At 29.7% G+C, this 14,538-nt stretch overlaps 1 protein-coding gene across 3 annotated transcripts in view; it reads left to right on the top strand.

Moving 5' to 3' along the window:
* The window catches only part of LOC116770420 (protein yippee-like), a 45,724-nt gene that overhangs the window by 16,737 nt on the left and 14,449 nt on the right, over positions 1 to 14,538 (top strand). Inside the window, exon 1 of one of the 3 annotated variants that reach the window (XM_032661885.2) lies at positions 5,818 to 6,057. The exons of the other annotated variants lie outside the window; for them this stretch is intronic. The gene's annotated coding sequence lies outside the window, so the exon portion shown is untranslated. Of the gene's footprint in view, positions 1 to 5,817; positions 6,058 to 14,538 lie in introns of those variants that run through there. 3 annotated transcript variants of the gene reach the window in all.

Genomic DNA, 14,538 nt, shown 5'->3' on the forward strand with positions numbered 1-14,538 from the left:
TTAAAAACCTCATCAAATATTTTATGTTATTTTATCTGTTGATTTTCAATTTAAACCAGAAATATAATAGAAGTGCCTGATTGTATGTTCAATTTAGCCGCTTTTTACTGAATGCATATAAAATTATATTGTTGTTATACGATACTCGCAACAAAACTGCAATATTAAAAATGTTGGTATGTCTGATTGTTACGGCTAATCTCCTGAACATCTGGTGCATTTTGACGGATATTTCACACGCAGGTAGGTAGTGTCGTAAGGAGTAACTTAACCTTTTTAACCGACTTTAAAAGAAGGGAGACTCAATTCCCGTCAAGTTTGTTACTCATTAAAGGCCGATTTTTGTAATTTTTTAAGCGAAAATTTATCATCTGCTTTATTTTCTACTGTCACTAAGTCAGGATTTGATTAAGGAATATTCGAGCAATGGTCCGAAATTTCGTAATGAGAATATCATGTATTTCGAAGGTAGTTTAATATACGGGCAAAGTCGTAGGCAACAGCGGGTTAATAAATATAAAAAAAAAATTACTATAAATGGTATCAAATTTTGTTTACTTCAAGGAACCAAGCGACTGGTCGTTATTGGAGTACTGACTGTTTGACGTCAGCGATCGATCTAATAGTGATTATAGTGAAAACATCCCATTTATTTCTAATGGACATTTGTCATGCCCTTACTCGGACTTTTCACTTGACAGGTGACAGGTGACAGTTGTGACATATTAGTAACGGCCATTGTTTTATATCGATTTTGAAGAAATATATCAAGTTTTCGTGATAAAAACGTTATAAATATACAAAGCAACTAATATTTTTCGGCAGACGAGATGCCCGTGATCATGGTTGCTGTAAAGTAACCGAAACGTCGCGAGTATGTAGTTTTTAAAATAATAAAATACCCGTAGTAATACGAAAAATATTAGTTTCATTTAAATTAATACTAGCGAATGTCTTAGATCTCAATTTACAAAACAATATATCTGTAACATCTTTGTTATTTCGTCTTTACGATATATTGAACTCACTAGAGCGCTTTCTGTCATTAACTACAAGCTACATCTTAATTTTAAGACGGATAAGTCTGTAAAATATTTATTATACCAAAAAGAAATCCCTTTCCAGACATATGAAACATAAAGTAACAGAGGCAACGGTCTCATAAATGTGAACTTTCATTGGAAGTGATTACCTCCATCAGGTAATACTCAGATCTCGTAATAAAAAGTATATTACGGACGGAGGCGGTAATTATTGTTATTTATTATATCATGACATTTCTTATGATGTGTGATTTAATAATTAATATAATTAAGAATAAAAACTCCTTTGTGCGCATCTACATTTGTCATTCCATGGGTTTAGGGATAAAGAAGACCCAGCAAAATAGTAGGTATAAATTTTGAACATCAACATGTTTCTTCGATGTCGTTCTAGAATACACTGTGTAAGCTTTTGCTAGGCACAAAAGTAAAAACTATTTAAGAAACAATAAGGTTCCATTTCTGTTTAAGTGTGAAAATATATGAAAAATAAGTTATATCGGAGTATGTATGTTTTAAAGAGATTATTGTCTGGTCACTACACTAGTTATACATATTTTAAGATAAATTATGTCAAATCAAATGAACCATCTCAATTAAATTCAAAAACAATATTGAACACTTTGTGACAGATAAAAAATACATAATTATAAAAAGTTTCATAATGCCTTGAAATAGGTAACGCTGTTATTACACACTGCAGTTAATTAATATTTAAAAATACATATATAAACTTTTTGTACAAATAATTTCTGAATTTTTATAATCACATGATTATTCAAACAACAAATCATTTTAGTTTATCTTACATAGAACAATCAAAGCGATGTTTTGTTTTTAAATTTATACGTCATAATATCTTTTCAGATATATTCGCTTTGATTATTTTTTGTTCTCTATATAGTAATATAATTTATTTCTCTTAAGTTTTTGTGACTATCGAATACAATGGTCAATAAGAAGCTTTCGGATTCAGTCCGACGCTATTGAAACAAGAATTCACTTTAATATTAATTAGAGAAGAACAATTTACAATGAATACATTGATTTTAAACGTTATGTTATGGAATAATATATTTTATTTATAAAATATATCATTAGCAATATCAGTTTTATGTCTATGATATTAAAATACTATTTCTATTGTACTTATTATTTTTATCACAATTATAATGCTTTATCGATATTTCATTTTTGTTACATTAATGTATTGAAGTAGTCTAAGAGATATTGTTACTCACTGTACAGAGTTTTAAAGATTTTTGTCGTTTAAATATTACTTTTTAATTGTATATGAATCGAAGGTTAGTGAAATAAGTCTTTTTTATAGTCTGTTATGATATCTTTATAGCTACCAGTGATTTTAAATATCCAAATCCGTATAAATGTTTTCGTCTGATACGTTTTCGTGTTTATAAAAATTATTGATATATCTCCTCACGTTTTCCGACCGATCCAATAAACACGGTTCCTTATTAATTCCAAGGTTTTCTGTATACGCCGCACATTTTGCTACAACACTCGTATTTATCCATATTTCATTGCGGCGCAAGTAAATTGAAACCAATGATAAATTCAAGGTTGTATTACGGATAACGTAAAGTAGCGTTTTAAAACAAATTCAACACTATCGCTGTATATTATATGACGTCGGATGATGTTTTTACATAATTAAAAACGATGGTCTTGTTTTTAAGTCTAAGTCAACAAGTAAAAACCACTTAATCGATACAATATTTATGGATTATTTATTTAGTTTGAGCATTTTTTTTTACAACCTTAGACTCGAAAAGGGAGTTGAAATTAAAAAAAAAATAGGCCTCTGCTTTAAAATTAATTAGAAATCTTCCACGGAGGTTTAAGAACTGTTTTATTAATAGTCAGTAAAAAATTCATATTATTTGCTTGTGTTAATTAAAATATTTATTTAACTTAATGTGGGTGGACATTGGATATGCTAATTCAATCTATCGTAAGGAGTATTGCCCGATCGGAAGGTCGGTTATAAAGCCATTGATATCGTTTATTTGTGCGCGGTTTCTTAAACAGTTTTTTTTAATGTGTACGTGCGGAAATTGGCAATGGATTGATTTTATAACGATGTTAAACGTGTTTAGAAATATTGAGAGTTCATTGTTAAAATTGCCATTGTCGCTTTTTATTAATTTATATTTACAAACATTCAAAAGTTGAATATATTTATCATAATGAAACATAATTAAAGACTTTATTAAATTATCATTTAATATAAAGTATATCTTAAATGACAATTATATTTTAATATTATTAAAATTATAATAATATTATTTAGAATAGAATTATTACTATGTAAATAAATATTAATATTAACCAACAATTAAAGAATTTTAATCTGTCTGTTTAACATGCAAAGATTGTTGAATATAATATTACTACCGACAAACTGTGATTGAAAAACATTTAAACTATACAGTTCAAGTTACATAAAAACTTGTTTTATCTACAGTTTAGAAAATCAAACATTTTGTTTCAAGTGAGGTATCAACTACTTAGCTCAAGGTGTGTGACCTTGATATAAAGTGACAGATATAATTATACACGCTGTCAACGACTTTGATTTTTAAAAATTGTATCACTCGTAAGCAGTGGTCGACATTACACAGCTTTAAATTTTTAACCTTTTTTTATTACGTAATTTAAATAGGTATAGTTTTGTTATGTCGATCAATTGGAACATGGGATATCATTTGCAACTAATTTTGTAATAAATTCTTAAAAGATATATTTAATGAGTTTAATGAAGTTGTTTTTTTTTTCAATGACGATATAAAGTGTGTATTTTTTTTTAATATTACCAAAGTTTTAACTGGAATTCTTTGACTGCTGGCATTTAAAGACTTTACTTTTTGAAATTCAATTAAAATAATTAAAACGAATTGCGTAATAAGCGAAGTAAAAATGTAGAATAAAATAAAATAATCAACAAAATAAGTTGTTTATGACAGATAATTCAATTTTCTTTGTAATCCGTACAATGGAGAGGTTCTCATCACTCTTTTATTTACTAAGACTCGATGAAAAGGGAGATATGTAATTGATAAAAGCATTTTCTTCCAAACAACCATTGAAATTATTTAAAAAAAAGGTTGTAACATAAACGATTGAAATCACTAAAGAGTTTGATATTTGTTTTTTTTTAATTCGGTATAACGGAACGTAGAAGCAAATCTGTTGTTGTAATTTACCTTGAAATAAACTTCTCTTTAATTGTGATGTAACATTTTTATGAATTAATAAATAAAATTCCATATTCAATAAATTTTTACTCACCGAATACAAAATTATGCCTATTATATATTTTTTCTAAATATACATTTTTTAATTTATACTGAGTACAATAATACGGTAGAGATAATTAAGAACCACAACTCTATCACAAAAAAGTAGTCATCAAACATTATTTAACCGTTAAGCACGTGTGTGTGTTTAACTTTTAGCTTCTACTAGCGCTTCTAATAGAATTAGTTTTGACAAATTGTACTTCTTTTGATTTGTTTTAGTTATTTTATTTCCACTGGCAACATTAAAAGTAGAAAAATCTTAATGTTTGGTTTGAATTGTTAGATTGTTCCGAATTCTTTTGCTTTTTTCAAAGCCACCACATTCGATATCAAAGGATAAAAAGTATTTTAAACTTTTAAATTTATTACAAAAATAAACAACACTTTATACATAAACTTTTTTTGAGAGTTGAATGGCTGTAAAAGACTAACTGTGACTGTGAAGTCCTAAACAAACAAATAATAATAAAAAATATAGCTATCTGCGTAATAAACGAACTAGAAAGATTAAAACGAGGTTAAATAGAATGGTAGTTGGAATCATAATAATCTATGTTAATAGGATGTAGGTGTAAGTAAGCTTATGAAGCACTTTGTAAATTTTTACCATTCAAAACAGTTCTCCGATAAATAAGTACGCACTTTAATTTGATTAAATCAAATTATAAAATTAGTAAACATAAATATCTATAATAAATCGATTTATTTTTATACCGATATGAAATGTCGTAAATCTATAAAATATTATTTTTTTTGAAACAATATATTTTTTTATGTTTTCATCATAAAATATCGTAAACAGCTGTTCTTCTAGTCTCATCGATCGCCCGCGCACGTCACTAATCTGATTTTTTGTAAGCGTTTCAGGTTCACGGCTAATTGGTCGTTGCACGCGCCTACATTTCAAACACGAAAGGTTGACATTTCACGAGACTGGGAAGTGACATGAATTTATAATAAGTCGGACGATTAGTTCGAATAGCGTCCGATAACGTATTGATAACGGATGTCATTGTTTTGATGTTTGTATGACGCTGATAATACTGTTAGTGCGCATTTACTGACATCTTGCACACAAAATACATTTTTCGATGTATGTCAAATTAAATGTTGCGTGCCTTAATGTATTTTTTTTTCTTTACAACTGTCGCTCATAAGATTTCGGCGTTAAAAAGATTTAATATATTTTCTTCGCGTGCTGTTATTAACACGCCATCACGACAATAATTCAGACTCGTTTTAGATTAAAATTAAGAAGTCTTAGGTTTTTCAAGATGTCTCCACGATATTATCATAAGATGAATCGCAGCGAGTGTAAGTTATTTGTTCAAAATATTTGCATTTCGTTGGTTGTATCCAGCCACGGGTATGTGTGTTCATTCACACGCGTGTGCCTGTGTGCGTGCGGCGTCGTTGCGCCTGCGCAGTCGCTCCTACCGAGCCCTCTTTGTTTGTTGACAAGCCGAGCGCCGACCGCGTTGTGTTGTTTTTGTGTTTTGTTCGCGTGTAAACCCGATACGAGCCGGTCGTGTGCTAGACGGTATACTACTATAAAAATCACTGCCATCTCTCGTCACATGTGCATTTAATGAACCTTTCGATTTGGAGTAAATATTCTGTGGATATTGTTAAGTGCGGATCTCTTGTTAATATTGTTTTGAATATTAACTACGTCCCTACCATTGTGCTAAAAGGTAAACTTTGTTTTTGATGTTCATAATTTCGTTTTGTGGTTGCAATCCGTTTTTATCGACGTATAATTTTAATGTCTCAGTCGTTTTATTATTTCCTTTCGATTATATCAGCTGTTGCTTATTTATTGACATTTCAATAAACTTTATCACTCTCAGTCTCTTATTGTGTTGCCAATTTATTATGTTGTCAAAGAGAACAATATAATCGAAATGATTTTGGCTTTGACGTAATGAAATCTTGTTTTTTATATATTTGATTTTATAAAACAAAGTAAGCAATACGTTCTAAGTCTTTACGACTTTATATAATCATTATCATATGATTTCTTTAGATGCTAATGAGATTCACGTTCTACCTAATAGCTGGCATTAAAGTTTTTTCTCGACTCCATTTAGATACAGTTATTTTGGCCGTACCTCTTACGGTACACATGCCTGCTTTATTAAGTCTGTTACACACGATGTTCAATGCACTGCGTTTTAAAATAACGCCATTCGATTCTTAATTCTAAATAGCTTTTTATTCCATAATTCAAAAAACAGCTTTAACTCTTCTAAGATTAAGCTAAATATACGTATAATCGATAAATATTTCCTCAGCTAAGGTATATTTTTCCACTAAGAATATTTATCGACTATTGCCTCACACTGCGTTCGATGTAAAACAGGCTTAACATAACGGTTCACATTACGATGTAATGTCCGCGGACGTTATTGGTCTCAAGATGAATCAACTTTTGACAAACGAAACAATATTGACACAAATTCAATACAATCGCTCACGAGACGCACTTTCACTTAATTAATATAAATGATTCGAAGACAACGGCAACAAAGCATGACAACTTTCAGTAACACAGCTGGAAAATGCTTTATAAATTGTCCACGTCTTTGTTTAACCCAATAATATCCTATAACAGTAAGTATGAGTTGTGTTACAATATTTTTACAGTACATTTCTCTTTATATTACCATATCAAATAATATATTATATTTACATAACACCTTACACTAAGAATAAAGAAATTTTTATAGTTAGGTACAATAAAATTCAATTTATTTATCTGTCTATAATATATATATCACATATATTTGTTTGTAAATAATAAATCTAGATGTAAGCTGATGCGTAATATAGTTATCAGCGTAATAAACATCTGTTAATAATAATAAGTATGTACAATGTTTACTACGTTACACGAGAGAAAACTGCGACATGGACACAATATATTATTACGAACCACGGACTGTGACCGTGACATACGTCTTGTGACTTGTTAGACAACAGAAATCAAACGATGAAGCACTTGCTCGATGCTTCCAAATTATATAAAAACGTGAATTTCATACAAGCGTGTTAGTTTTTCATTGTTCATATATTATAAATAATATATTAGTCCCGTTCGTGTTAATGAAATATAATTTACGAGAAAAATTAACACGAGCGTTATATCACAATGGATTACACAATTACGACCGGCATTGATTGCTTATAAATATACGAATGTTTTTGTTACTGTTACAAACGTCTTTGTTCGACGTTCTTATAATATTGTCGTAACTATATCACAATTAACTATCAATATGTGGGCTTATTGTTGGTTAGCCCCAGCAGTAATTGTTGGCCCTCGAATAACTTACGAAGTGTTGGCGGACGGCCAAGAGGAGATGTTTGTCCGTTTAGAGCGTGCACCTTTATTTGGAAATTGAAATCCTTTCTACGCCGCTACCGAAGTGCGCAGAATATGACGTGTTCTATACAAAATGAGTTGTATTCTATGTATTTAAATGCATTACGAAAAGAAATTATTTTACTATTGAAAGTCGACTGTCGCATGGACGTTTAATATATCACGTTGTTTACACACGTTTACAAGTTTATTTTGTTATGTATAATTTAATTATTATTTTTTAATAATTATTGGTATGAGTTAGTTTTTATCTCGAATATAGGTATATTTTTTTGTATTTATATACATATTTTTTATTAAATTTATCAATAAAATTGTACGTAAGTAAAATTAATTGAAATTAATTTTATTTATAAAATTCGTAATTGTTAAAATGAAACCAATTTTCTCGGATACTACTCATTTTTTTTTTTGTTATTTTATGTATACATACATGATCACTTTATACTTTAGACACATCACGCCTGTCCGTGATGAAGGTTGCCTGTAAAGGAACCTACATTTCGGGAAAATGCAATTATAAAATATATAAAAACGCGTAGTTATAAACGTATTTTCATTTAAATAAGTACACGTGGTAATCTTAGACATTGTTATGCTAAATTCATCGACACAAGCTCATTTCGAACCTGCAACCTGCAGAATATGTCGTTCCTTTTGTTTTATCAACCCAGCTATCGCGCCCTGGCTCGAAACGATGTATTAAACATTGTATATAATTATGTTAAACCGTCGTATAGGTACGAAGTTGACATGTATTAGGTTTCCTAACGAAACTCCTCAGCGATCTATAACTCGCTCAGTAATATAACTATTTTGTATTAAAATTCGTTTATCTTCATGGGAGTGATCCCTGGGATGGTATGAAGCAAAACTACTGAATATTCTCCAATATCCACACTAACTTTGTCAGACGTTATCCGTCTGATGTTAAGTTTCAAGAGCTCCCAGGTGGCTGGTATGTCTTCTAAATTTAATAAACAGTTCTATGTATTTGTACTTCTATTAGTTATTCTACTGTCATATGGCCTAGAGTCTAGACGAACCCCGGTCTAGACGAGCTTCAGTCTGCACCCGACCCGAACCCCCTTCTCCCGATTGCACATCGTTTTATTTCCTTGAATAATAACCACTAAAGTTAACTTACACTCTCCAACCTGAACCGTCTAGACATGCGTTAGTCTACGCTCCCCCGACCATTTTCCCGACAGCGCTTTACATTATTTTATTTATACAACACTATGCAGTCTTTATTATAATAATAGCTCTTGTTTCGATTTGTTATAGCACACCTTTTGAGTGTTTGAAAAAGTCCATCCAATTTATCTCTTCAGTCCAGTGTCTAGATGTAAAGCGCAATGATTAACAACGCTCCTATCGAATGGAAGCCGTCCGCGCTTTTACTTTTATTCGCACCGATATTACATCACGTCTGAGTATCCGAGGAATTCATAAATCTATTTGCCTTTATTTTTATTTATAACATCATTCTTTCTATGGCTATATAATTATTAAGGTTTAACGTACAACTGACTGCGTTTTAGAAATTGATGAAATATTTATAGATATCTTTGTTCGGACGAACACTTCCTTTCAAACCTCCTTCGTTTATTAATCATTTTATTTTAATTTGACAGCCGCCGTCTTAGCTGCCAAAGCTTTGTTTCTAGACGAAAATAAAAACTGTCAGCGAGTTGTCACAGAAGTTCGCAAAACAACTTCGTTACACGAACCCACTTAAAACTAACCAGTTTTTAGTTTGTCTTTGTCCAGCCTCAGCATTTTGATGTTTTTTTCTGTAAACTAAAACGCTTTGATTACCTGCGCAGTACGGCGAATGTTTTTCAAAGTTATGAACGCCAGGCACGTATTTCTCGGTAATTTTAAAAATAGCTTTTATTACTATTATTTGAAGCGTATTATGTAGATCCATTGTGTTGTGTGAAGGTGTCGGCTCTATAGACGCCTCGACTTTTGCAGTCGCTTTTATTAAAAGTCTTGTACTATACAAAATGTATTATTCCAATCACTTCTCAGTATTTCATTGAGTTTTCGTATAATCTCTTTAGTGCTTTCATTCTTAGCGTCTGATATATAATTTTCATAATCATGTAGAAGTAGGTCTAATCTGTATTTACAGTTCGATTCATTAACTAACTCGACCTGGAAAATAATATTGTGTAATATTTTTGTTCTAATAATATTTTAATGAATTAACTCATTTATAACACTTAATTAACATGAACATCAACGTATTGGGAAATAAATTAAAAAATATATTTTTAATTTATAAAAATATTTCCGTCACAAACGACCTAACGCATCAACTGAATATTAATACAAATTATTATTTCAATAAATTCATATCAGCTGTTACTTGATCGATTATTGATAAAAAAAAATTAGGACGATGCCTGATAAGGCCATCACAGCCGAAAGCTTCCTAATTAAATCTCTCGTTTATTGAGACGATCGCTTTAAATTAACATAAACACAAAACCAATTCAACTAAACCAGTTTAATCGACTGTTTATTTTAAACTGTCTATTAAGTTTTGTGAAAGTCGGATCTTGGAAGTTAGCTCTTATACTTTATAGAACAAAGTTGTCATTTTCAAATAAATATTGTGTAGTTTTTTAATATAATAAATGTATAATTAAAACTGCGTTAAGGGGAACCTTGTGACGCGAGGGTATTAATTATAAAGAGTTAGGTCACGCCGATAAGTTATCGATTAATTTTTTATCGATGTCGATTCCAGTGGAAATACCATTATCAAAGATTGGAGATTAATTAAGTTTATATACGTTAATATTATCTATATAATACCATAACTATTTGTTTCTTAGTTAATAAGTTAGTTTAGATATTTGTATTTTTAAGGGTAAAAAATCATGAAGTTTTTTTTATGAACTAATCATGAACATATAAAAGAAATATAATATTATCGAGATATTTTATTAAGACCCCTTTAAATTATCGATAACTAAGGGTATTTTCCTGTATGAAATATTCGATTATTCAGTACCAACGACCGCTGAACACTGATCCATCAATACATCGTGTTTGTTCACCATCGTGTTCCTTTGATTATGGTGTGAATGAACTCGCGTTTCTATTTCTTTGATAACATCTAAGCTCTCATTACGAGATCGCTAACAAGCAAATCATATAGGAAAGTCACACAGTAATGAAGCCTTACGAAGTATACTTAACAAACCTTTTATATATTTTTCTACATAAAATGTACTTAAATTTACATGTATTTAGTGTTTGAACTTAGGCATTATTCTATGTGACGTAAGTAACTAATGCATGTCCGTTACCTTTGACCTATAATACCCTTTGTTCGTGTAATAGAGAGTATTGTGTGTCATTAATAATACAAACATAATATCTCTGTAATTGACCGACGAAGCTGGCATCGTGTTATAAAAAACATCTTTGCTTACTTTACGAATGAGAGAACGCTAAATGTAACAATGAAAAGGCTGCTCAGAAAGATTTCGTTGCGAGGCCTTTCATAATCATATCAAATAATGCAGCTTTTGACTTTTGTGAATATCACAGGAATATTTTGAAAATTTCCGATAGTTCTATGAAGTCTTTAATTCGTTTTTTCTCCCGTAGACTAATAAACTTTTTTGAACCGTCGCTATTTCGAAGCGTCCGTGGATATTTTCATGTTTAAATATTAGCGCTGCAGTTCTTTGATGTTATAAACGTAATTGCATGACCAAAATAACTAATGACTAATAATATTCTTACTTGAAATTTACATAAATTAAATGTATTACCTTATTTTACTTTAGAATATTTTAATTATAATTTAACAACATTACATACTTATTAACATTTAAATAATAAAGCAATATTATCTATATAATTTTGAATTGAAACAGAAAATGTATTATAATAAATTCATCGTGACGAGCGGGATTTGAACCGGCTATCTCCAGAAAATCGCGTTCCAGTCGCTGTACCAACTAACCTGTCGTGCTATCGTGTTTTCGTACTATATTTTGTACGTGAATCTTAATTCAACGAAGTATTTTATGCTATACATTAAAATTTTAACCTTACCTTAATGTTTTTATGGTTTCCGTTAATTTAACACGGACAGTTTCTGAACTAATCATTCATAAATCAATAACCATAGAAAGTCTGGTAGTTTTATAAATTAGAAACTTTTTAGCTCTCCTTTTTATCATGTCCACCTAACTCCTACTATGATATGATAGCAATCAGATTAACTTTTTGAAAATTTGTATTATTAAATAATATTATTATTTATATATCTACTCCAAATATTTAAATTTTATTATCGTTTGTTTAATATTTATAAGTGCTGTAGTAACGCTACAATTATATTATTTTGTTTATAGAACTATCATATTCTTAAAACTTTTCTGACGGTTACTAAAGTGTAGGTACTTATATGTATATACTACTATATGAGAAGTTTGTGAGCGTGTAACGTGTAATGAATCAAACGTTTAATTCGCTACACCCTTGAAAGCTTTCCGTGACTTACTTAATCTAAACGTCGCAATATGAATGCGCGGGCGCACGCAATCTATATTCGGTTCGGGTTCACTGACACCGCAACGAATCCGGAAGCCGCTGCTGACACGCATTTTTGCTCTTACAGATGTTACTGGACTCAAATTTATTAATATAACCAGCAAATTTATTGACACAACGCAGCCAGAATTAGTGCGAAATAATTTAAACGGCAGTCATGTGTGATTGAGGAATTTATTTGTTGTTTACTTTCGGAATCTATAAATACAAGCATGCACATAAAACAGCTAAAATGAACGGACTAAATAAATTCAAAGAGTTATCGTAATTACTTCCAAATTACACTAATTTTTTTTTTGTTAAGCGCTTCGCAAATATGTGTTCCATTGACCGTATCATGAAAATGTTTATAACAGTTACATAACTGGACTTTGAGTTCAGTTGCACCGTTATTATATATAAGATGAAAGAAAAAACAAAATTTTCATAATGATTTTTCGACCTACAAAACTCGTAAAAGGAAACCGTGAGAGTGAAGTACAATTGAAGTAAATTTTTTTTTTAAATAATACTTTTTTTTTTATTACGTATCAGTTTCTGAACGGATACTAATTAAAAGATACTTGCTTTTCGTACCAATAAAATAAAATTATGTTTTGTTACATAAAACAGTTGTTAGGTTCTATTTTTACGACATACATTTTTACGACATCCGACGTTAATGTCTGAATTGAATTTGTCAATATTAGTAATACTAATAGGAGAAATAACATTAAAAACTACCTTAAAAAAAAGCTTACTTGTGCTTTTGATTAAAAAAATCTTAAAAGAAACTAACTCTCAAAAGAATTGTATGAATATCTTTATTAAGATCAACGGGTTAAATACGCTTATATTTTTTTTAAATAAACTGCTAACTTTTACCTTAATAAAGTTCATTCACCGTTTTAGTGGAACAGACTTTGATTATAAGTAGAAAGGGTGTTTTGGAATTTATGTATTTCTTGAGAATATGCTCTGAAAAAACCATTAATGTAAATTTTATTAGTAGTTTGGAAGGATTAAAAGGTTATATTAAAAAGCTTTTTATTTTTAGTTTCGTATTGTTAAGTTTCTATCCAGTTACATTGTAGTATTGTGTTGTTTCACAGCACGTGTTCGTCAGACAACCTCGACTAATGAAACCGGTTAGACGTCTTTGTTAGTGATGTTCTTTATAGTATTATTTACTAGTAGCAGATTAAATTGTAGAAAAAAAAAACATATATAAATTAATTCATTCACTCCATATAGTTACTAAACGCTTTTTTATTTATTCTTATAGCTTAAACATAAAAAAAAAGCAATGAAAATATGTTTTTATAATTGCAAAAAAATTCGACTCCATTGTAGATGCCAAAGCAAAATAAATATAAGCAAATATTGTTTGGTAATATTTTCAAGAGTCATTATAAAAAAAAAATATAATACAAATATGTTTTATGAAACTGCTCTTTATAATCAACAATAGATCCGTAAATCCTATCGTTCTTCCGCCATTTTAACAGCTGATCTATCACTATGGGGGATCGAGTCGCTCGTTTGACGTTCAGACCACCCGCCATGTTATTGTAATACGAACTGTCAAAATTTATAACAGAGTATACATCATTTTTTGTTCCATTTTTTTTGTCCTCGGCAATGTAAACATTATAGAGTAAATTTTGTCTTCTTGTATCATGTTTTGAATTAAATTGTGTAATTATTACTGCTAAAGTTATTGTCACATTGGTCGGGAAACGATTTATTGATAAAATTGAACTGAATATATACAATATTATTTCTTCAAGCTTAACGAGACTTATGTCTTAAGTTTTGTAATTTTTCATACTAATTAATGTAAATCTAGTGTGTGTTTTACTTAATATATAATGGCCTTGACTCTTTAAACAATAATTAAAAAGTGATTTATATGAATTTCAAATAATTATATGATAAAAAATACGAGTAACCAGTTTAAACTTCAACACATCGACCTTAGCATTTGAATGCACTCATGCATTTTAAAAGGATGTCACAAATAAATTATTGCCTTTTTTTATTTTCTTATAAAACTCAATGATGTATAAATTACGCTAAGTGGTTTTAATTCATTTATTTAATTCAATTAATTTTTTCAGGTAAATATATGTATTCGTATGTTTAAAAGAGGAAAAAATTATCTTTCGCTGTCTGTGACGTAAGTCTTATATTTTTTTTTTAAGTATACTTAACAATAAAATAGGAA

Source organism: Danaus plexippus (genome assembly GCF_018135715.1).
Source record: "Danaus plexippus chromosome 13 unlocalized genomic scaffold, MEX_DaPlex mxdp_15, whole genome shotgun sequence".
Taxonomy (NCBI): domain Eukaryota; kingdom Metazoa; phylum Arthropoda; class Insecta; order Lepidoptera; family Nymphalidae; genus Danaus; species Danaus plexippus.